General features: G+C 41.2%; 1 protein-coding gene across 7 annotated transcripts in view; it reads left to right on the forward strand.

The window, feature by feature from the left end:
* The first annotated feature begins 214 nt into the window (after positions 1-214).
* Positions 215-23138, forward strand: part of USP9X (ubiquitin specific peptidase 9 X-linked) — a 129655-nt gene continuing 106731 nt past the window's right edge. For 3 of the 7 annotated variants that reach the window (XM_019747842.2, XM_074323877.1, XM_019747846.2), the window contains exon 1: positions 895-1574. The gene's annotated coding sequence lies outside the window, so the exon portion shown is untranslated. Of the gene's footprint in view, positions 359-583; positions 712-810; positions 1575-3511; positions 3595-23138 lie in introns of those variants that run through there. The other 4 variants (XM_074323875.1, XM_074323874.1, XM_074323876.1 and 1 more) reach the window with 4 other exon arrangements.

Consider the following 23138-nt stretch of genomic DNA (forward strand, 5'->3'; position numbering starts at 1 on the left):
ACCCTCGGGACCTCTGAATACTACCGCTCCGAGTACCCGCCCCGTGGGCCTGGCCGGCTCACGGGCTGCATGACGCGGATCAGGTGCGCCGCCGGGACCCCCAGGCACCACGGGAGCGACCGCCTAGCTCGTGGTCTCCAAGATCTTGTCTTTCCACTACCCCTCCCCCCACAATCCCGGAACAGGGGGAGGCCGGTGACGTCAACATCCGGGTACTCGTCGGCGGGGCCACCGTTCACAATGGAACAAAAACAAGCGGCCCAAGTCGAACTCTGAGCGACGCGGCTGTAGCTCGCGCGATTAACCCTGTGTTGGCCACACACCCTGCCAGTCCCGATCTCTCGGCTCCTCCGGCATGGTATGCCAGATCCTTTCGGGCTTCCCTTCCCCCAGATCCTTTCGGGCTTCCCTTCCCCCAATCCTGCCTGTCCTTGTGCCACCTCTGCCCTCACACTGCACCCGAACCGAGGGCTATTATGGTACACCGTTCCTGGTCGTAGCGCGACCCTGGAGGGGCGGGCCGGAAGGAACGGTACTGCGCGAACAATCTTTACCGCATTGTCTTCCCCTCCCCCCACCCTAGCTTTCCGGGTTCCAAGCGTCTCTCGCCCGGCCCCCCCGGCGGCACCCTCCACTATCCCAGGATTGACGGCCTGGGGTAGAGAGGGTGGAGGAGGAGCAGAGGAAGCTGAAGGAGCAGCTGAGCGTGAGGTGGGTGGGGAGGAGACGGAGGAGGGCTCAGGGGCGGGTCGTTGAGGGGCGGTGCTTGACGGGGGCGGGGACCTCGGGGCTTTGGGCGGCGCTGGGGCTAGTGGGTGTCTGCGTCGCCGCGCTGCTGCCTCCGCCGCCACCGCTGCTGCCGCCGCCGTACCACCGCCGCCTCTGGCCGAGCAGTTTTTTTTTTTTTTTTTTTTTTTTTGGTTTGCCGGATCCGCCATATTGACGAGGACGGACCTCCGCGGCTGCGGAAGCTAGTCTCCGCCGCCGCCGGAGCCGCAACCTCCCCTCACCCGGCCAGTCCGGGCCTCTGCCGTTCCGAGCCCCTCCCCGCCTCGTTCAGCTCACAGGCCTCGCGGGATCCCGCCGCTGCCGCCTCTCTCACGGGAGGCGGCCGCCTCAGCGCCCGGTGCTCGGGTCGGCTCCGGGAGCGAGGAACAAGCCGCGGACAACTGACCAGGCCCGGAGCGGGGACAGAGGCGGCGAGCTGTGGAAGGTGAAGCTGCCACTGCGGGAGGAGGAGCAGGAGGAGGTGACGCAGGAGAAACGCAACGCCCGGAGCCCGTCTGAGCTCAGCGAGAGCCCCAGCCTGAGGGGAGAAAGGGGGAAGAGGGCCGCCGCCGGCTGAAGAGAAGGCGGCCACTGCTGCTGCGGGGCGGGCGCGGCAGGCAGCGAATTCCGGCGCCCCTGTGCAGCCCCTGGTCCTCACGTCCGCCGCAGCCTCTCGACACACTTTGTCGCCCGTCCCCCCTGGGCCTGGGATGCGCCCCGGGTCGGCCGTGTCCCAGGACTGAGCCTTGCTGCCGCCTCCGCCTCCGCGTGCCCTGGTTCTGAAGAGAAGACGCCTGGGTCGTGCGGTGAGTAGCCAGCCGCACCGGGACGACGCGCTTTTCTGGGGCTAACAGCTGAACCTCGCTGAGGGGAGGAGGGCGAGGGGGGTGTGCGTGTGCGCGGTTCCTCCCTCGGGGCCGCGGGCCGGGGGCTTCCCCGCCACCCACCCTCCTGGCCCCAGGCTAGGCGGGCGGGTGCGCGCGGAGTGCGGGGGGGCGGGGGACGGACGCGGGGCTGGGTTTTCCGAGGAGCCGGCGTCCCAGGAGCGTGTCTGTGTGTTTTGGACTGTAAGGGAAAATGGCTGACGGCTCCGGCCCTCCCCCTCCTCCCTTTCCCGTCCTATCTGGGGCCGAGTGGGAGGATGGAGTCTCCGGGCGCGGCGGGCAGCCCCCGCATCCGCACCCAGGGGCCGTGTCGGCGCCGGGGACTGGAGACCCCTGGTTCTGAGGCTCGCACTTTGGCGGATTGGCTGCCGCTCTCCTCAGTCTCGTTCCACTTGACACCAAACGCCATTACTGAGGTGGAGTGATTTGGAGCCATAGAGCTAGGCCTCGGCTACGCCTGGCTATCAGGCCCCAGGACTTGTCCGCCTCCCCCCACCCTCCCGCGATAACCCGCAGCTTCGCTTTGGCCCCGTGGCCTGCTAGCCGGAGCCGGGTTATCGGCCTCCTCCACCTCCTTCGCCCCCCTTCACGTGCTGAGGGCCAAAGCCACGAACGATGTTTTGATGCAGAAATCGTTTCCAAGTTAGCTCGGACCCACCACCTTTCTATTTTTAACCCGTTTCTGCCAAAAATAGTAGTAGGTGCGAGTTCGTTAATGATAAAACCTTCAGATTCTTGTAATGTGAGGCTTTATGGTTGATAAATGGTGTATTTTTCATTCATTGTGACATACTAAGAGCTGTGGAGCAGGTGTATACGGTTTTGTAATATTTGCATGGATTTCTGTGGCGACTGGAAGTTACCCGAGAATTTTTTCAGATTTTTCATAGCACCTGCTTAAATTAAGCATATATGTTTTGGAAGTTGCATAGTTAAAACGTTAATTGAATTTTCCACAGTTTACAGGTGTGTGTAATTTCTTCAGATTGTCTATGAATTTAACTGAGCATTGTAGACGTAGGTAAAATAGTCATGCATTTTTTTGGAGGGAAAAGAAAAAAATCATAGCATTTCATCTGGAACCCCCTGAGTCCTCTAAATCAATATGTTTGTATATATTCACTTTTGAGGGAAAACTTGAGGTGCATCGATTAGGAAAGTTTTCAGCAGGTACTTAACTCTCTTGGAGCTCATTATCTACTCTTAGTGATTATATGGTTAAGGACTGGTTAACCATGACTAGTTTGGCTTTCTTAATCTGTACCCTTGAACTTTATAAGAATAGATTGCAAACTCTCCTTGAGAGCTCACTGGTGTATTTGTTTCAGTGGGATTTATGTATTAATTAAATGTACAAATACGTCAACATTTGTTTTCTCAATTTTAAAACTTATGTGCTGTCATGCTTATAAATAACTTAATTCTTTAAGCTTCATTGTTAGTGTTTGGATAGTGAAAACCAGAAGTATTTGGAATTGGTGTACCAAGGGTGAGCTCAAAATGATTCTAATATTGTATTATGTTTTGCTTTCTCTAATTAAAATAAAACTTTTGGACTTAATACGAATTGTTTCTCCCTATTCTTTTCCCTATATTTTTTGCACGAACATTTAACTTGCAATTCTTAACGTGTTATCTTAATGTTCTCCTTTTGTTTGCTGACCTTGGTAGTTTCTGACGGAAAATTTCTGGAGGGTTTAAATAACAGCTAAAAGGATACATATCAGAATTTAAATTCCTCAGAAAGTAACTTTCAAGGGCAGATTTTACCTTTCACTATTATTAGAGTCTCTTGATGGTGTTCCATAGTTCTCTTGGAATGCTCAAGTAGGATTTACTTTGGATCTTTTTTCTTCCAGGATCTTGCAATAAATTTTCTGACATCTTAAGAAGATGAGAGATTTCGTGGATATCTCCTCAGAGATAACTTTTCTTTGACATGGTATAATAATGCTCTTACGGTTTTTGAAAATGGATGTTTGTCATGAATTTACTAGTCATAAATTTGTTCTTGATTAGTTGGACTAAAAGCAAGCATTCTTTTAGCTTTTTATTTCATAAGGTCAATATGAAAGGTCAGTTTGAAAACTAATAAAATTTATACGTCAGTTTCAGAATTTTAATACGAAAACTAATTTTTGTTTAAGTCAGGTTAAAGAAAGTTGTTTGAAATATATAGGGGTGTGTAGTAAAGGATCAGTCTTGTAAGCCTTTTGGGTAATTACCTGGAGGAAAAATCCAATTCTGAGGTTATAGAGCTAGTTAATTTTGTTTTTAATTCTTAAAGAATGTAGTGCTTTATAATAGCCTGAATTCTATTTCCCCTCTTGCTGATATGTTTTCTGAATCTTGAAAAAAAAATTTTCAAGAATTGAAAAACAGGATTTTAGTTTCCATTTTGTTCTTTTAAGGAGCTGTATCTTTAAAAGCTATTGTGTTTATTGATGAGTTGTCTTATTTTAACATAGAGTCTAACATTAGTATTTGGGAAAGGGTAAATGTATTGGACCTCCACCCTGACTGCACATTAGAATCGCCTGAGGGAGTTAAAAAAAAAAAATACTGATGCCTGGGTCCCATTCCCAGAGACTGATGCAGTGGTCTGATATGGGGCTTGGGCAAAGAAATATTTTTAAAGCACTGTGGGTGATTTCTCACATGCAGTCAAGGTTGAAAACCACTGCGCTATTGCTGTTAGCATGTTCTTATGGAACTTTCAATTGGATAAATAAGAAGATGGATTTTTTTCTCGACTGCTTTCAGTTATCAGCATGATTGTCATTTATTATTAATTATGTACCAGTACTGTGTTAAATTAAACATTTTCTGTTAATACTTATGTAGATAGTATCTCCATTATAGAGATGAAGGACTGAGGTCTGTCAGGCCCAACCAGTAGTGCTTTGACTACTGTGCCACATTAGTGAAATAACACTGATTATTATTTTTAAAAAACACTTAGAACTTTTGGTTTGTTTCCTGTACCAGAGTAGCTGTAGATTAAAATTTTAATAAAAATATGACAGTAGTCTGCAATTTGCAAAATATTTTGGTTGGCCAAGGGAGATGCTAAAGCTTTGCAGCAAATAGGTTCTTTCTCTTCCACATGTCTCCCAACACATTCAGGTTGATAGTTTAGTTGTGAGTGTGTTAATGACTAAAATAACGTTAGGCAACTTAATCTTCTTAAAAGATGCAAAATTGAGGCATTTGTCTCCCAGAAATTTATTTAAATCATCCCATAAGTGACCACTTAATATCATATAAATTTCTATTTCAATATGAGAAATCAGTTTTATTTAGCTTAGTTTAATATCAGTGTAATTTTCACAGAAAGTTTTCTAAACTAAGGGTTTAATTTTGCATTTTTGTAGTATTGGTTGATAATTTTATGGAATGAGTGAAATAGCAATAATACCTTTATTGTTTATTTCTCTTAATTCCCTTGGTCCATTATGCTAAATTCTATATTGAGAGAGGTAGGGGAAAGCCTGCTAATGTAGAATCTCTGAGCATTCTTGATGTGGCACAACATTTGTCAAAGATGTGTTAAATTAATGATCACTGTAGTCTATTTTCTGTGCTATATAGTCTCATGAGGAAAAAAGACTTCATGAAACTTATGTATATTGGAGTTTGAATTTATCAGTCAGTTGTTACTGTTCAATATAGTGACCGATGTAATACGCTTTTAAGGAAAAAGGTATGAAAAAACATACTGTTAAGGTATCTTACTTAAATTTACTCTTCAAATGTGTCTGTGCTTGTCTTGCGGACTTCAGTACATGCACTACATGTGTATTCACAGCAAGTGGGTTTCCAATTCTATTTTCAATCACTGTTTAACAGTGATTTTCTACCTCAGCTTTGTATCAGAATCGCCTGTGAAGCTTTTTAAAATGTGTTTGCCTAGGTCTTACTCGCTAGAGATTATAATTGATTGAATAGGTTTTGGGTGGGAACAAGGCATTTAAAAAAAATTAAAAACTCAAAAGATAATGCTGATGTGCAGTTAGGGATTTTTTCTTTACAGTTCATTTCTGGGGAAGGGGAGATCTTGAGACTCTTCTGAGTTTGTGTCCTACCTTTAGGCAGTAATATTCTTGTTTGGGTTTAGTTTTTTCAGTTACACTGCCAAAAATTCTAGACACAAACGTGGCAAAAAATTCAGACACTGGATAAATAGTTGGGAGAGACCAGGATTCCACATAGAATTTTACGTACACGCATGCACGCAGGCATTAATTTCCTTTTCATCCCTTCAACAAATACTTATTGGGCATCTACCATGTGCCAGGCACTGTTCTAGAGGTTGCTGTTGTCTAGAAGGTTGTGTTGTATGACGTGAGGGGCATTGGACTACCTGATCTCTAAAGTTGTCCTAGCTCTAATTTTGTCGTTTTTATTGTACTTCACAGTGTACATAATACTATACTTGATAGTGATAATAAACGACTTACTGGTTTATGTAAGAATGTACATTTTATCTTCAGAGTGTACCTTTTTTTCTGCTTACAGAAGAGTTTGCTGTAAGACCGTGTGCCTTGTTACGGTGGCAGCAGCCTCTTACATCTCGTGTTTACCCAGCGTCTTGATTATACCGTTTTCTCTTGTGCTTGATTTATCTCCTGTTTTGGACAGTAGCAAGCTGTACCGGCTTGTAGCCTAGGAACAGTAGGCTATGCCATATAGCTTAGGTGTGTAGTCAGCTATGCCGTCCATGTTTGTGTAGTGTGTTTCCCTGAAAATAAGACCTAGCCGGACAGTCAGCTCTAATGCGTGTTTTGGAGCAAAAATTAATATAAGACCTGGTATTGTTTTACTGTAGTATGAGACCGGGTCTTACGTAATATAAGACCCGGTATAATATGATGATACATGGTATCATATAATCTGATCTAAGACCTGGTCTTATATAACATAACATAATGTAATATAATACTGGGTCATATACTAATTTTTGCTCCAAAAGATAGTGTTAGAGCTGATTGCCCGGCGAGGTCTTATTTTCAGGGAAACACGGTAACAGTGCATATTACAACTGTGTACATGAAGAGTGAGGACCTGTTAGAAGAACTTTGTGATGAGCTCTACTTCCTGTTTCTATACCTTTTTCCATTGAAAAATGTTAGCTAGTCCTCAGCTGTGATATACTTGACTTTTGTTTAGTCTCCAATTTAACAATATCAAGTTAACAATCTATGTTAACAATCCTGAACCTCCGTTCCTTAAGGCAAGTTCAGACTTCTGTCCATTAGCTGATGAAAGATGTTCCTTTTTATTGCAGGGTGGTATTGCCTGCCTAAGAAGAGTTCTGTTTCGGCAGCTTTGCTGTATTTGTACAGCAGTGTCTTGTGTGTTAATTTGTGTGTTCAGTTTTTTGCTCTTTTATAAAAATGAGTGGGATGGGGCAGCCGGTTAGCTCAGTTGGTTAGAGTGTGATGCTCGTAATACCAGGGTTGCCTGTTCAATCCCTGTATGGGCCACTGTGAGCTGCGTCCTCCACAACTAGATGGAAACAACTACTTGACTTGGAGCTGATGGGTCCTGGAAAAACACACATAAATAAAAGTTAAAAAAAAAAAAAAAAAAATGAGTGGGAAACAAGTGCATCAGCCGGAGGTCTCAATATCCTTGAGACAGGGAACTGATTAGGGAATATGAATCTTTAACCTTACTGGGTTAGATTGTGTTCATTGGTTGTGTTGGTTAACTTTGTTCAATGGTGAATGAAATAATTAGAGTGAAATAGGAAATTAGGTACGGCAAATGTATAATAAAGTTTATATATGAAAGGTGAGGTGTAATTAGGGATTTCATAATTCTTTAGTGCACTCTAAGAGTTGGGAAAACCACTAGAAACACGTGAATCTATTGTTTGGCTTTGAAATAATTGACTTCTGTCACATGTTTAGGAATACATTGTGTGTGAAAGGAGGCTACTGCCTATAGACAGCTTTTACCTAGACTTCTGGGAATAGCTACAGAAAGTCTCATTCATATTTAGTTAGTATGTTTACTATGTCCTTTGTAGCTACATATTAATCATCCAAAATTTTTGAGTTTTTGGTTTGGAGCTTACTGAGCTGGGGTGAGAGGGATTATGGATCCAAACTGAGGGTTGGAGCAGGAACTTAATGTAGTGCCTGCAGGTGTCTTCCTTGTCTGATAGTATATGTCGTTAGCTGAGTCATATAAATGTTAGCTGTCTCATTGCTCCTACTCAAGGATTACCTCTGCTACCTTCAGTGCATCATGGGAAAGAGAATCATGGAAAGATTTTTTGGCTTCCGTTCATCTACACAGCCACAAGAATCATGTTCTCCAGATACCTCCTTATCTCTTGCTCTCCCCAAATGCTGCTCAAGACTTTTATCATGCCACTTCTACACAAAGAGGTCATTTTGACATATTCCCATCTACTTTGCCAAAGTTATTATTTGTGTTCTCCCACCTAATTAAACTATCCATAGTTGACATGTGCGCTCCAGCTTTGCTATTCCCGTGGCTTTACTCTTGGAGCTCCATCTCCCCTTTATGACTTACATGTAATGCTCAGCTCACATGCTATCTTCATGAAGTATTTTCTAAGTTTTCTCCAGTTGTAAGTGATCCTTATTTTTTCTGAACCCTGGTAGCATTTTTTTCTGTTTTTCTTTCAGCCTTAACTCACTCTACTACTTTGTGTTTCTTTGTGTTTATTCAGAAACAGCCCCTGAAAACGTAGTCTGAGGTTTCCTGAGGCTCAGTTGATAGACTCCACGCCTGTAATGTCATTTGTGGGTGGTCAGAACCTCCCTCAGCCTGATTGAGAGAGTGTAGTGGGTAGTAAAGAGCGCTAATCTCAGTCTAAAGGCTTGGGTTACAGTTGTAACTACTCTGCCAACTAGTCAGCAAGTTATTTAACCTCGATGAAATTGTAAAATGAAGGATTTAGATTGGGTGATTGCTACGTATCTTATAACGATTGCATTGAATTCATTCAACTTAATACCATTCTGGCACAAGGGTAAAGATGATTAATCCTTACTTTCTAGGCTCTAATGTCTAGTGGGCGGTACAATTATTTGTACAGTGTAATAAGTACTGTATTAAATAGAGGTGTGAAAAATGGAGTGGTAGAAGAGGTGAAGAAATCATTATAGTTTGGGGTTGAGTGAGCTTTGCTGGTCTTCAAAGGTGTGCTATTTTGGTGGCCCTATGAATTACAGCAGGGACTTGTGGGCAGAGGGAACATCTTGATATCAGGGTTTTTTAAACCTCCGCACTGTCGACAGTTTGGGCCAGATTGTTCTTTGTTGTGGGGTGTTGTCCCATTCTTCCCTAGCCTCAATCCACAAGATGCCAGTAGTACCCCTCCCCTGCAGTTCTGACAAGTAAAAATGTCTAGATATTGCCAGGTGTTCCCCGGTGCAAAATTTGAGAACCACTACTTGAAATGGAGGGTTAGAAGTGTGCAAGTGTGTTCTTAGACAAAAACTGGTAGTAGAATGTAAAAAGAACACTGCTGATACTGGGAGGGAAGGGATTATGGGAGATGAAACTAGAGAGGTAGTTTGAGTGAGGCTAGATCAGAAGGAATGACCTTGAGGGCCACCTTAGGGGACTTACTTTTTTTTAGGTAATGAAATGAAATGGGCCTTCAAATTTAAATGAAAGGAAAGAGGATTAGATTTGTGCTTGTTTTTTGAAAGACCATTCTGATGGCATCATGGCAGATATGTTAGAGGACTGTTGGATAGCAGGGGAATTGAGACAATATTTTTAACAGTTCACCTGAGAGATAAGAGAATGGTTTAGGCAATGGAGTAAAGGAATGAGATACTTGGAACTTCTCTTGTACGAGGGAGGTGCTGCTAATTTGACTTTTGCTTTTCTGTCATCACTCAATGGAGTACTGAGCTGAAAACAAAAATACCTTTATTGTCTTCCCCCTTTTTCAGCTTTTTTCCCCCACCCCCAAATCCCTCTCCCCACTGAGAGCTTGTCTGTTGAGATTTGTTGAAAAGTCATCAAGAGAAAGGAATCTGGGTTATAAATGATTGTGCAGTCATGTACCACATGATGATGTTTGGCCTATGACAGTGACCCCATAAGATTATAGTGGAGCTAAAAGATTCCTGTTGCCTAGTGACATCATAGCCCCCATAATGTGGAAGTGCAATAATCAGTACTCGTGGTTGCGGTGATGCTGCTGGCATAAACAAGTCTGCTGGGCATGTTCAAGTATAGCACGTACAGTTCTGTGCACTCCCTAATACTTGATAGTGATAATAAACGACTTACTGGTTTATGTAAGAATGTACATTTTATCATTACTTCAGAGTGTACCTTTTTTTCTGCTTACAGAAGAGTTTGCTGTAAGACCGTGTGCCTTGTTACGGTGGCAGCAGCCTCTTACATCTCGTGTTTACCCAGCGTCTTGTTTATACCATTTTCTCTTGTGCTTGATTTATCTCGTGTTTTGGACAGTAGCAAGCTGTACCGGCTTGTAGCCTAGGAACAGTAGGCTATGCCATATAGCTTAGGTGTGTAGTCAGCTATGCTGTCCATGTTTGTGTAGTGTGTTTCCCTGAAAATAAGACCTAGCCGGACAGTCAGCTCTAATGCGTGTTTTGGAGCAAAAATTAATATAAGACCCGGTCTTACTTTACTATAAGACCAGGTATAATATAATATAATAATATAATATAACCGGGTAAGTACACTCTATGATGTTCTCACAAGGAAGAAATCGCCTAACAATTCATTTCGGAACATATCCCCGTCGTTAAGTGGCGCATGACTTTTCCCAGTGTGGCTTCATTACTTAAACAGTGGACTGTGCAAACACATGCCTTTTTTACCACACCCATCGACCGCAAATGTAGGGGACTAGAATCTGGCATCTAGAATCTGCATCCGGAGAGTGTTAACTGTTGAGCGAGGTTTGGGGTCTTCAAAAGTGTACTGTTGTACACCTAGTGCTCCCCATGGTTTGTGTAGGTGTTATTTTACAGCTTTTAAAATATTTGATACACAGATGAATAATTTTACTGTTTAAATAGTTGCAACAATTCCATTGGCTCCTATTTGGGAGGGTTTTTTTGTTTTTTAAAATCAGCATCCATGTTTTAAATGAAAGTGGTGGTAGTTAGCAGAAGCGTACAGGACTTTGAGTTAGAAGGGCTGTGTGTTAGTTCCAGTTAATCCTGCTCGCTCTGTGAGTCACTTAACTTACCTCTTCAGTCCTTACTGTTTTTATCTATAAAACCAAGATGTTGGTCAAGAGATGACTTCAAGCCCTTTTTTTTAGAGTTAATTTTTATCTTTATCCTTAGAGATGTGGGAAAAATGCGTCTAGAGAAGAGAAATTTTCAAGTACTAAAAGAAAATAAGAAAGTTTAGAAAGGGCTAATAGGTTTAAAAGTAGTTGGATTGACAAGTAAAGGGAGGTATAATATAATTTGAATGTTTCCCTTCCCGTGAGTGTGTCTGTGTCTCTGTGTCTGTTTGAAGGTCTTTACTTAGAATCCTGCGAGTTAATTCTGCTTGGCCTACAGCTTGTAGTATGAATTTAGGGACCACAGATCTGGTGGTAGCCAGGGGTGTAATTTCTTAGCTGGCAGAGCAGCTTCAAGTTTGGTTAAGTTTTTATCTAAAGTCTAACTTAAGCTTTAAGAACTTAATGCTGTTAAAAAGTGATGTAGCCTGCTAGGGAAAATAATATTCAGGGGAAATTGTTTTTTTCTGAATTGAGGATGAATGTATGCACCTAAGTATAGTAGCAGTAATTTTGTCTGGCACAGATGGTGTCAGACAAAATGTTGATATCTCATTTTTATCACTATAAGAGAAGTAGCAAAAGAAGCTTATCATTTTGTTATATCATTAGGCAGTTATTCTCAGACTTACTGGTGTGGACCCCTATATGATTATGAAGACCTCAAAGAGCTTTTGTTTCTGTGTGGTTATATCCAATGTCATTTATTAGAAATTAAAACAAACATTCAAAAATATATGATTCAAAAATAACAAAACTCATTGCATGTTAATGTAAATAACACTTTTATGAAAAATATACTTGTCCAAAACAAAAATTAATCAGAAGAGTGTCGGTTTACATTTTGCAAGTCTATCTTATGTCTGGCTTAATAGAAGACGGCTAGCTGGATTCTCTATCTGCTTCTGCTTTCAGTCTTTTGTCATATAACACATCATGTAGCCTCTGAAAGAACACTGTACACCTAAGAATGATAGTGAAAACGGCAAATAATGTTTTATTGCTATAAAAGCAGCTGTAATCTATTGGATCTCCTGAAAGGGTCTCAGTGGACCACACTTTGAGAAGCAGTGCCTTAGGACTCCCAAGGGAAGTTGGACATTATCTTTTGAGTGTCTAACCTACTACAAATTTTTACTTTTTTTTTTATTAGCATTAATTTCTTGCTGAATTTACTCCCAGGCCATTAAGTTTTTGTTTCTTTAGTTTTTTTCTGGGAAAACTTTTCCTTCTGTGCAACCTCCTCTTCTGGTTTAGGACATCTGTTCTTTTTCAGTAAGGACCGTTTCAGTGTGACAGGGAGGGCTCATACATGGGCTTATCTGTAAGTTCTGCGCTGTATATTGGCAGTTTTGTTTACCTGCTCTGCCCAATGACCAGAGAAGCTACATCTAAACCCTTAAGTTCAACATAATTCTTTGCATTTCTAAGCATGTGCAGCAAAAATTTTGCACTTTTTGGGCCACTGACCCTGCGTTTAGCTCCACTGTTTGGCCTAGGCAAACCTACCTACTTCGTGATTGTAACCATAGAATGGCACACATTGGTTTTATAAAGTGACATCCTTCAGATACTTGGTGGCTTTTTAGATATGCATACCTGTGATGACCTGGGCAGTTTTACGAGTGTTCTTAAAGTAAACATGAAGATATGAACTTCTTTATTTGCATGATTTTGTGGGGTTTTCTAGGTCAAGTGAATAGTGAACCATTTTTAGAGGTCACCTCAGGTCGCTTATGGGAAGAACTAAACTTTTACTTTTTGAGATATAACTTGCATACAGGCGAGTCTGCAAGTCTTAAGTATGTAGTTTGATAAATTTTTACAGATATGTATATCTGTATAACTACCATTCAGATCAACATACAGAACATTTCCAGCATCCCAGAAGATTCCCTCATACCTCTGTCTCACCCCCCATCTCTGATCTCTGCCTTTCAATGAATTAGTTATGCCTGTTTTTGAACTTCATATAAATGGAATAAAACAACATGCATTTTTAAGTCTCTTTTTTGCCTAACACGATTAATTTTTTTTTTTGTTACTGTGTAGTCATTCTATGAAATATACCGTGATTTATTTATCCATTCCACTGTTGGTGGACATTTGGATTATTTATAGTGTTTTCACTAATTTTAAAGAGTGTTGCCATGATCATTTTAGTATGTACATCTTTTGGTACACACCCAGAAGTGGAACTGCTGGGTTATATGGTATGTGTGTTTAGCTATGGTAGATACTGCCAACCAGATTTCCCAAGTAATTGGTTGTACTGGTTTAAAATTGCACCAGTGATGTAGTTCGTGTTGCTCTTCCTTACCAACACTCAGCATACTTAATATTGTCAGTCCTTTTAACTTCAGCCATTTTGGTGGAGATTTAGGAATATCTAATTGTGGTTTAAATATTCATTTGTCCATGTCTAATGATGTTTAGAACTTTTTCATCTGTTTATTGGTCTTTTGGCTGTTTAATTCTTGGTTACCTATAAAATCTGAAGTTTGGCCCATAGACAACTTGAAGTCTTCTTGCAGCTTAAAATCACTAGTTAGGTGAATTCTCTGAAATAAGATTCTTAGAAATGAACTTAATTTATCTGTTAGTGACAAGGTTAAATAGCCTGTTAATTTTTTTAAATATGCATGTTTGGCTTTAGAATATATCTGGAAAGATCTTTGCTCTTGAGAGATGCACTACTTTAGACTAAAATGTGGCCTTCAGCTACAAACCAGGAAGACAAGAAATAAGTGTTGGCGAGGATGTGTAGAAAAGGGACTACTTGTACACTGTTGGTAGGAATATAAATTGGTTCAGCTACTATAGAAAATAGTATGGAGGTTCCTCAAAAAGTTAAAGATAGAGCTACGTTATGACCCAGCAATTTCACTTCTGGGTATCTATCTGAAGAAATCCAAAACTAACTTGAAAAGATATATGTACCCTCATGTTCATTGTAGCACTATTTACAATATCCAAGATGTGGAAAAGAAATTGTGGTGTGTGTGTGTATGTGTATAAATATTATTCAGCCATAAAAAAGAATGAAATCTTGCCTTTTTTGACAACGTGAATGGACCTTGAGGGCATTATGCTTAAGTGAAACAAGTCAGAGACAGGTACCCTATGGTCTGTCTTATGTGTGGAATCGAAAAAAAAAAAAAAAAAACAACTTAGCTCATAGATACAGAGAACAGATTGGTGGTTGCCGGGGGTGGGAGAAATGGATGAAGTGAGTCAAAAGGTTAAAAAAATAATCTCATGACTGTCAAAGAACGAAACCAGGAAGCTTATTCTATTTTGCATCTGTCCTGCCATCCAGGACTTGTTTATACATCCTAATAAATGTCTAAGCTTAGCTATCATTCTTTTGTGTGAAATTTCCTCTTGTGAAATGCATTTTAAAGAATTTACTCGCTATCCTGCTCCTTGGGGGGGCGGGGGTACACTGGTAAATTCCTTAAAAGCAGAAACAGTCTTGTTTACTATTTTCTTTCTCTTTTCAGGGTCTGGCACAGAGTAGGAATTCAATAATGCCACCAAGACAAACAAGTTGTATTTTTCATAGATTTATTTCCCCCGACTCTGCCTTTAATTATTCAACTAGATTTCACCTATATAAACATGTTTTAAGGAATGGCCAAGGATGTAGATAACCTTGAATACCCTTGAGAATATCTGAGTTGTTTTGCTAAGATTGCAATATGCTTTAATCATCAGTGATCTTTTTGAATAGGCCAACTGTTCTTTATTGAAATTTAACACCTACTGCCAGAGATAGAAACAACGTTATGCATGTCACTCAGTGGTGCTTGAGGTGATTGGTACTGGTCTGATTCTGAACTGTTACATTGGCTTCATTGGGTTAGTCCATCATTTCTTAGGTCTTTTCTCCTCTATTCCTACACACACTAACTTGGCCTAGTACTCATCCTATCCTTCAAGGTACAACTCAAATGTTTGTTCATCTGAGAATTTTTTGCAGATATTCTCTACCCTTATCTAACTTATTTGTTTCATTTTCCAAACTTTTTATTAAGCAAAAATCAAACATACACAGATGTAGATAAACTAACTTTAATTCATGACTATTCTTTTTAACATACCCTTCATTTTGAAGCAAATCCCAGACAGCATTTCATCTTAAATATTTCAGTATATCCCATTCTAATTTAGATGTTTTTCCTTGGTGCCCACATTGCCTTTCTTTATTGTAAATGATAGGTTTTTAATTCAGTTCCTAGATATTCTCTTATTCTGCTTTGTAGATCACTTACGACAATAGCTAATACTTAGCACTTATATGTGAGGAACTGTTGCTTCACATACATAAATTTTTTCTGGGGGGGGATGAAGGGGAACAGGACTTTATTGGGGAACAGTGTGTGCTTCCAGGACTTTTTCCAAGTCAAGTTGTTGTCCTTTCAATCTTAGTTGTAGAGGGCGCAGCTCAGCTCCTGGTCCAGTTGCTGTTGTTAGTTGCAGGGGGTGCAACCCACCATCCCTTACGGGAATTGAACCGGCAACCTTGTGGTTGAGAGGACGTGCTCCAACCATCTGAGCCATCTGGGAGCTCAGCGGCAGCTCAGCTCAAGGTGCCGTGTTGAATCTTAGTTGCAGGGGGCACAGCCCACCATCCCTTGCAGGAGTGGAGGAGTCGAACCAACAACCTTGTGGTTGAGAGCCCACTTTCCAACCAGCTGAGCCATCTGGCACTGGCCCATGTGGGAATCAAACCGGCAGCCTTCGGCATTGGGAGCATGGAGCTCCAACCACCTGAGCCACCGGGCCAGCCCCATAAATTCTTTATATTCTTAGAACAGCCCTAAAAGGTAGATACTACTGTCCCCATTTTATATGTAAGGAAACCAAAACATAGATACTAAGGAACATGTCCAACTTGGACTCCTACTTAAGTGGCATAACAGGTATTCAAACGGAGGCAGTTTGTTTTCAGTCTGTATTCTTAACCGCTACACTATATGTCTTGAGTGAATGAGCTCTGTTAGCATTTTTTCCTTGTTAGGTGTTTGACCTTTTTGCCTTGAATTTGCCAACAGCACATAGGCGTTATTAGCTCCTTCATAAAATACAGCTAGAAGGGATCTTAGCATGCAGCTTTACCATTTTAAAGATAAGGTTCCCTTCACTGCAACTCTTAAACTTTTCTTTTTTTTTTTCCCCTTCTTCCACCTCTCCCACCCCCCTCTGGTTCAAGCTGTTGTTTCTCAGTCTAGTTGTGTAGGACACAGTTCCCTGGCCCATGCTGGTATTGTGAGCCTTGCGCTCCCCCAGCTGAGGCAGTTGGTTGCCAGTTGTCGGTTGATAGCTCTCGCCGGCTGCTCACGCTTGCCACCAGCCACTTGTGGCAGCACACAGCAGTCCATGGCTGCTCACACTGGCTGCCAGCCACTCACACTGGCCACTCATGGCAGCACATGGTAGCCCACAGCAGCTCACACCAACCACCAGTTGCTCACGGCAGCCCAGCTCCAGGGAGAGCCATTGTTCACAATCTTAGCTGTAGAGGGCGCAACTTACTGGCCCATGTGGGAATCGAACCATTGACCTCGGCGTTAGCACAGCTCTCCAAACACCTGAGCCACCAGGCTAGCCCCAGCTCTTAAACTTTTGTGATGTGTCCAAAAAAATCACTGATTTCTGGCTTGTTTGTTTAATAAGAGTGTCTCACTATAATAAGGGGGCGAGTGCCATACTTGAGATAAAATGTTTTATTTTTAAGTGTTGTATACTACAGTTAAAATTTTTAGTGTTGAGTTTTCATTTTTTGCTTTAACAGTCTATAAATTTTTCATTTTCAGTAATTTGGTATAGTTCCTTTTTGATTTTTCCTTTGAGTGTTAGCCTTCATGATATACAGCAGAATGTGATTTTGAACCTTTAGGATTACTTGTACAAAAAATGGACAGACTTTAAAGGATAGTTTTTCTTGTAGATCTCTCTTAATTGAGTTTACAAATGTAAAACTATATTACAGAAACAATGCAAGTGTTCATCACCTAATGAATGCATAAATAAAATGTATACCATACAATGGAATACTTTCTGACAATGAAAAGAAATGGAGTTCTGGTCAAGATGGTGGAGTGGATAAACGCTGTGCTCGCCTCTTACCATGACCACATCAAATTACAACTAAATTATAGAACAGTCAACCTGGAAAACCATTTGAAGATTTCCTGAACAGAAGTCCTATAACTAAGGATATACAGAACAAGCCATGTCGAGACTGGAAGGAGGGGCAGAGATGCAAAATGGGCTGGCCCCACACTTACATATGGTGGTTGAAACTCAGGAGGGCTATCTTGGCTGTAGAGGTTCCCCCCTGAGAAGCGAGGGGTCCCAGCCCCACATCCAGCTCCCCAACCCGGAGCACCAGTTCCAGGAAGAGGAGCCCCCACAAAATCCAGTTGTGAAAATGAGAGTGTATTTAATCACCAGTTAGAAGGAAGGTTGCTGGAAACCCAGGTGTCCTCTTAAAGGGCCCACGTGCAGAGTCTCATTCTCAGGCACTCCCCTGGGGTCTGGTGGAAGGATGGCAACTCAGGAGGCTCCAGAGACATACTGGGAGAGAGTGAGTTGTGTGGCTTCAGAGTGAGGGCTGGAGGGATATCGCCCTGTCCCTGTATTGAGCCTTTCTCTGGTGTAGCTGGCAGGAGAGCACCATCTTTCCTGTTGAGTCCTCCCTCCACTCTGGTGACTCCTTGAGATGTTACCTCACTCAACTCATATACTGCCTGGGACTCTTTCAGTGGCTGAGCTTTATGGACATCCAGTGGCAGACCTCGGGATGCCCTGAGCCTTTTGCTGAGCTGCCCCAGACCCTGTACTGGTAGCTATTTGCCTTGGTTCCCAGCATTGCTATCCCACAGGCCTCTAGGTCCAGCATAGACAGTTACCAACCACGGATTGCTTTGTAACTCCGGCCCAGTCACTGTCAGCTACTAACCTTAGCTTGCAACAGAGCCCCTGGAAAGAGGTCTCAGAACCAACATGCCCGGTGGCTGGCTACAAATTACGACAGAGACCAGCCAAATAGCCCCACCGCACCTCACCCAAAGGGTGGTCTCAGCAGGCACCAGAACCTGCTGGGGCAAATTGTGCTTCACGGGGTCAGCCCTTGCCAAGCAGCTCATAGGCTGTGGATGTAGCCAATCCTCACAGTCAGTCAACCTGAGGGTCAGTCCCACCTACTGACGTGCCAACAGCAATCAAAGAACAGGAGAAAAATTCACAAAAAGAACTAAGTGAAATGGAGGCAAACAGTTGATCAGATACAGAGTTCAAAACACTGGTTATAACAATGCTCAAGGAACTTAGAACGTTGACAAAGAGATAGTAGGCATAAAAATGACAGAAACCATTAAAAAGAACCATTCAGAAATGAATATAATAACTGAAATGAATGCATTAGATGGTATTAACAATAGATTAGGTAAAGCAGAGGATCGAATTAGTGATTTGGAAGACGAGATAGTAGAAAACAATCAGGACAGCAAAATAAATTTTTTTTAAAATGAGGACAGTTTAAGGAACCTCGGGGACAAAATCAAGCATAACAACATTGGACTCAGGGATACTGGGAGAAGAAGAGAGAGAGCAAGGGATTGAAAGCCTATTTGAAGAAATAGTTACTGAAAACTTCCCTAACCTGGTGAAGGAAATAGACATACAAGTCTATGAAATGCAAAGCATCGCGAACAACATGAACCCAAAGAGGCCCACACCAAGACACATCATAATTAAAATCCAAAGGTCAAATACCAAGAATCTTAAAAGCAGGAAGAGAAAAGTAGTTACCTGCAAGGGAGCCCCCATGTGACTGTCAGCTGAATTCTCAACAGAAATGTTGCAAGCCAGAAGAGATTGGCACGAAATACTCAAAGTGATGAAAAAGCGAGGACCTACAATCAAGACTACTCAGGAAGGCTATCATTTAAAATTAGAGAGGTAAAGAGCTTCCCAGACAAAAAATTGAAGGAGTTTGTTACCTCCAAACCAGTAAGAAACGTTCAAGGGACTTCAAGAAGAAGAAGAAGGCGTGAAGGGAAAGAACATAAATATGGATAATAAAAATGCAATAACTACATACCTATTGATAATCACATTAAATGGTGTATGAAGAAAATGCTCTCCATTCAAAAGACAGGGTAGCCGAGTGAATGAGAAAACAAGACCCATACGTAGACTGTCATTTCAGGTTGAAAGACACGCAGACTGAATGTAAAGGGATGGAAAAGATACTTCATGCAATCGAAATTGATAAAAAAAATAAAAATAAAAAAAAAAGGCTGGGGTAGCAATACTCAGACAAAATCGTCTTTCAAAGAAGGGTTGTAGGGCCGTCCCGGTGGCTCAGGCGGTTAGAGCTCCATGCTCCTAACTCCGAAGGCTGCCAGTTCGATTCCCACATGGGCCAGTGGGCTCTCAACCACAAGGGTGGCGGTTCAACTCCTCGAGTCCCACAAGGGATGGTGGGCAGCGCCCCCTGAAACTAAGTTTGAACACGGCATCTTGAGCTGAGCTGCCACTGAGCTCCCAGGTGGCTCGGTTGGAGTGTGTCCTCTCAACCACAAGGTTGCTGGTTTGACTCCCACAAGGGATGGTGGGCTGTGCCCCCTGCAACTAGTAAATGGCAACTGGACCTGGAGCTGAGCTGCGCCCTCCACAACTAAAACTGAAAGGACAACGACTTGACTTGGAAAAAGAAGGCCTGGAAGTACACGCTGTTCCCCAATAAAGTCCTGTTCCCCTTCCCCAATAAGATTTTAAAAAAGAAAAGAAAAAAAGGGTTGTAATAAGAGACGAGGACATTTCATAATTATAAAAGGATCAATACAACAAGAGGATATAACTCTTGAAAACATGGGAGCACTAAGCATCTAAAAGAAATGTTTCCGGACATAAAGGGAGAGATTGACAGTAATACAGTCATAGTAGGGGACATTGACATGAATGGATAGATGTTGCAGGCAGAAAATCAGGGAAACAGGTGCCTTTATGACACATTAGACCAGATGAATTTAGTTGATACTTTTAGACCCAAACAGCAAAATGTGCATTCTTTTCAAGTGCACATGGAATGTTTTTCCAGGATAAGACCACGTTAGGCCACAAAACAAGTCTCAATAAATTTAAGAAGATTGAAGTCATATTAAGTGTGCTCTCTGACCAGTGGGATGAAACAAATCAATTACAAGAAAAAACAAACACACAAACACGGAGGCTAAATAAACATGCTACTAAATAGTGGGTTAACAATGAAGTCAAGATAAAAATCAAAAGATACCTTGAGACATGTGAAGATGAAAACACTGTGACCCATAAATCTATGGGACACAGCAAAGCAGTCCCAAGAGGGAAATTGACTGAGTCTAAACAACACAAAATATCAGTGAAACTAAGAAAAGATAAATTGATGAGCGTTTAACCAGGTTCATCAAGAAAAGAGAGAGGACCCAAATAAATAACATCAGAAATGAATGAGAAGTGATCATGGACACCGCAGAAATACAAAGGATTTGCTGTGAACAATTATATGCCAACAAATTGGATAATCTGTAAGAAATGATTAAATTCCTAGAAACATACAGCCCTCCAAGACTGAATCAAGAGACAGAGAATGAACAAACTGATCACTAGTAACGAAATAAAATCAGTAGTCAAACTCCCAACAAAAAGGTCTTGAACTGGGTGGTTTCACAGGTGAATTTTACCAAACATTCAAAGAATTAACACCTGTCCATAAACTATTCCAAAAAATTCAAGCTTAGTTTATGAAGCCATCATTACTCTGATTCCAAAACCAAACACACTGCAAAAAATGAAAATGCATGCTAAAATCCTCAAAAAAATAATAGCAAACTGAATTCAGCAATACATTAATAAGATCGTACACCATGATTTGGTGGAATTTTTTTTCTGAAATGCAAGGTTGGCCAAATACCCGTAAATCTATTAACTTGATACACATAAAATGAACGATAAAAATCTATTGGCAGATGCAGAAAAAGCGTTTGACAAAATCCAGCATCCATTTATGATAAAAACACAGCAAAGCTGGAATAGAGGGAGTATATCTCAATATAAAAAAGGCCGTATATGACAAACCCACAGCTAACATCATACTCAACTGGAATAAGTGAAAAGCATTTTCCGTAAGATCAGGAACAAGACAAGAATGTCTCCTTTCACCAGTTTTATTCAACATAGTATTGGAAGTTCTAGTCATAGCAGTCAGACAAGAAAAAGAAAGAAAAGGGATCCAAATTGGAAAGGAAGAGGTAAAAACTATTATTTGTAGATGATATATAGAGAACCATCAACCATTCTACTGAGAAACTATTAGAAGTGATAAAATGAATTCTGTAAAGTAGCAGGGTACAAATTTAATATTCAGAAATCTTGCATTTTTATACACCAATAACAAACTGTTAGAGGTATTAAGAAAACAGTCCCACTTACAATTGCATAAAAAAGATTAAATACCTAGGAATAAATTTAACCAAGGAGGTAAAAGACTGGTACATGGGAAATTATAATACTTTGAAGAAAAACAATTGAAGAAGATACAAAGAAATGGAAGCACATACCATGCTCATGGACAGGAAGAATAAACGTTAAAATGTCCGTACTACCCAAAGCAATCTATAGACTCAATGCAATCCTACCAATAGCGTGTTTCACAGAACTAGAACAAATCTAATATTTATATGGAGCCACAAAAAAGACCCCAAATAACCACAGAAATCTTGACAAAGGAGGAGAAAGTTGGAGGTATTCATGCTACATAATATGAAACTACTACTACAAGGCTCTAGTGATCAAAACAGCATGGTACTAGTGTAAAAACAGACATAGGGATCAATGGAACAGAGTAGAGAGCTCCGAAATAGAGCCACACCTATGTGGTCAATTAACGTATCACAAAGGAGACAATATATAATGGGGTAAAGATAGTCTATTCACTAAAGGGTATTGGGAAAACTGGACAGATACATGAAAAAAAAGAAAGAAAAAGAAACCAGATCACTTCTAACCATGTATGAGAATAAACTTAAAGTGAATCAAAGACTTAAATGGAAGACCTGAAACCATAAAACTCCTAGAAGAAAACATAGACAGTAAACTCTGACTTTGCTGTTAGTGGTGTTTTTTTCTGATCTATTTCTTTTGGCAACGGAAACAAAAGAAAAAAATAAATGGGACTACATGAATCTAAAAATAAAAAGGTTTTGCACAGCAGGCAGTCAACACAATGAAAAGACAACCTACTAAATAGGAGAAGATATTCTCCAGTGATTTATCTGATAAAGGGTTAATATCCAAAATTTATATAGCACTCACCCAATTTAAAACCAAAAACAAATCATCCAATTTAAAAAAGGGCAGAGGATCTGAATAGACATTTCTCCAAACAGGACATGCACATGGCCAATAGACATGAAAACATGCTCAACATCACTAATTGTCAGAGACATGCAAAATAAAACTGCAATGAGATATTGCCTCACACCTGTCAGAATGAGTATCATCAGTAAGTCAACAAGCAACAAGTGTTGGCAAGGATGTAGAGAAAAGGGAATCCTCATGCACTGAGGATGTCGAGAAAAGGGAATTTTCCTGCATTGTTCAGACTGCAAATTGGTGCAGCCACTGTGGAAAACAGTATGGTGGCACCTCAAAGAGTGAAAAAGAAAATAGAACTATCTAATGACCCAATAATTCAATTTATGGCTGTTTATCCAAAGAAATCCAAAACTAGTTCGAAAAGATGTATATGCACTCCTGTGTTCCAGCAGTATTGTTTATAATAGCCAAGATAAGGAAAATAAGTGCACATCAATAGATGATTCAAGAAGTAGTGTATATACACAGTGGAATACTACTCGGCCATGAAAAAGAATGAAATCTTACCATTTGCAACAACATGGATGGATCTAGAGGGTATACGCTAAGTGAAATAAGCCAGACAGAGAAAGACAGACACCTTAAGATTGAGCTTATATTTGGACTCTTTAAAAAAAAAAAAAAAAAAAAACAATAAAAACAGACTTATAGATACAGAAAACAAACATGTTTGCCAAATGGGAAGGGGATTGGGGACCTGGGGGGAAAATGGAAGCAATTAAGAAATTGGTAGTTACGGAATAGACACAGCGATATAAAGTACAGCATAGAGAATAAGATCAATAATATTGTGATAA

Source organism: Rhinolophus sinicus, chromosome X (genome assembly GCF_036562045.2).
Source record: "Rhinolophus sinicus isolate RSC01 chromosome X, ASM3656204v1, whole genome shotgun sequence".
In the NCBI taxonomy this organism is placed as follows: Eukaryota; Metazoa; Chordata; class Mammalia; order Chiroptera; family Rhinolophidae; genus Rhinolophus; species Rhinolophus sinicus.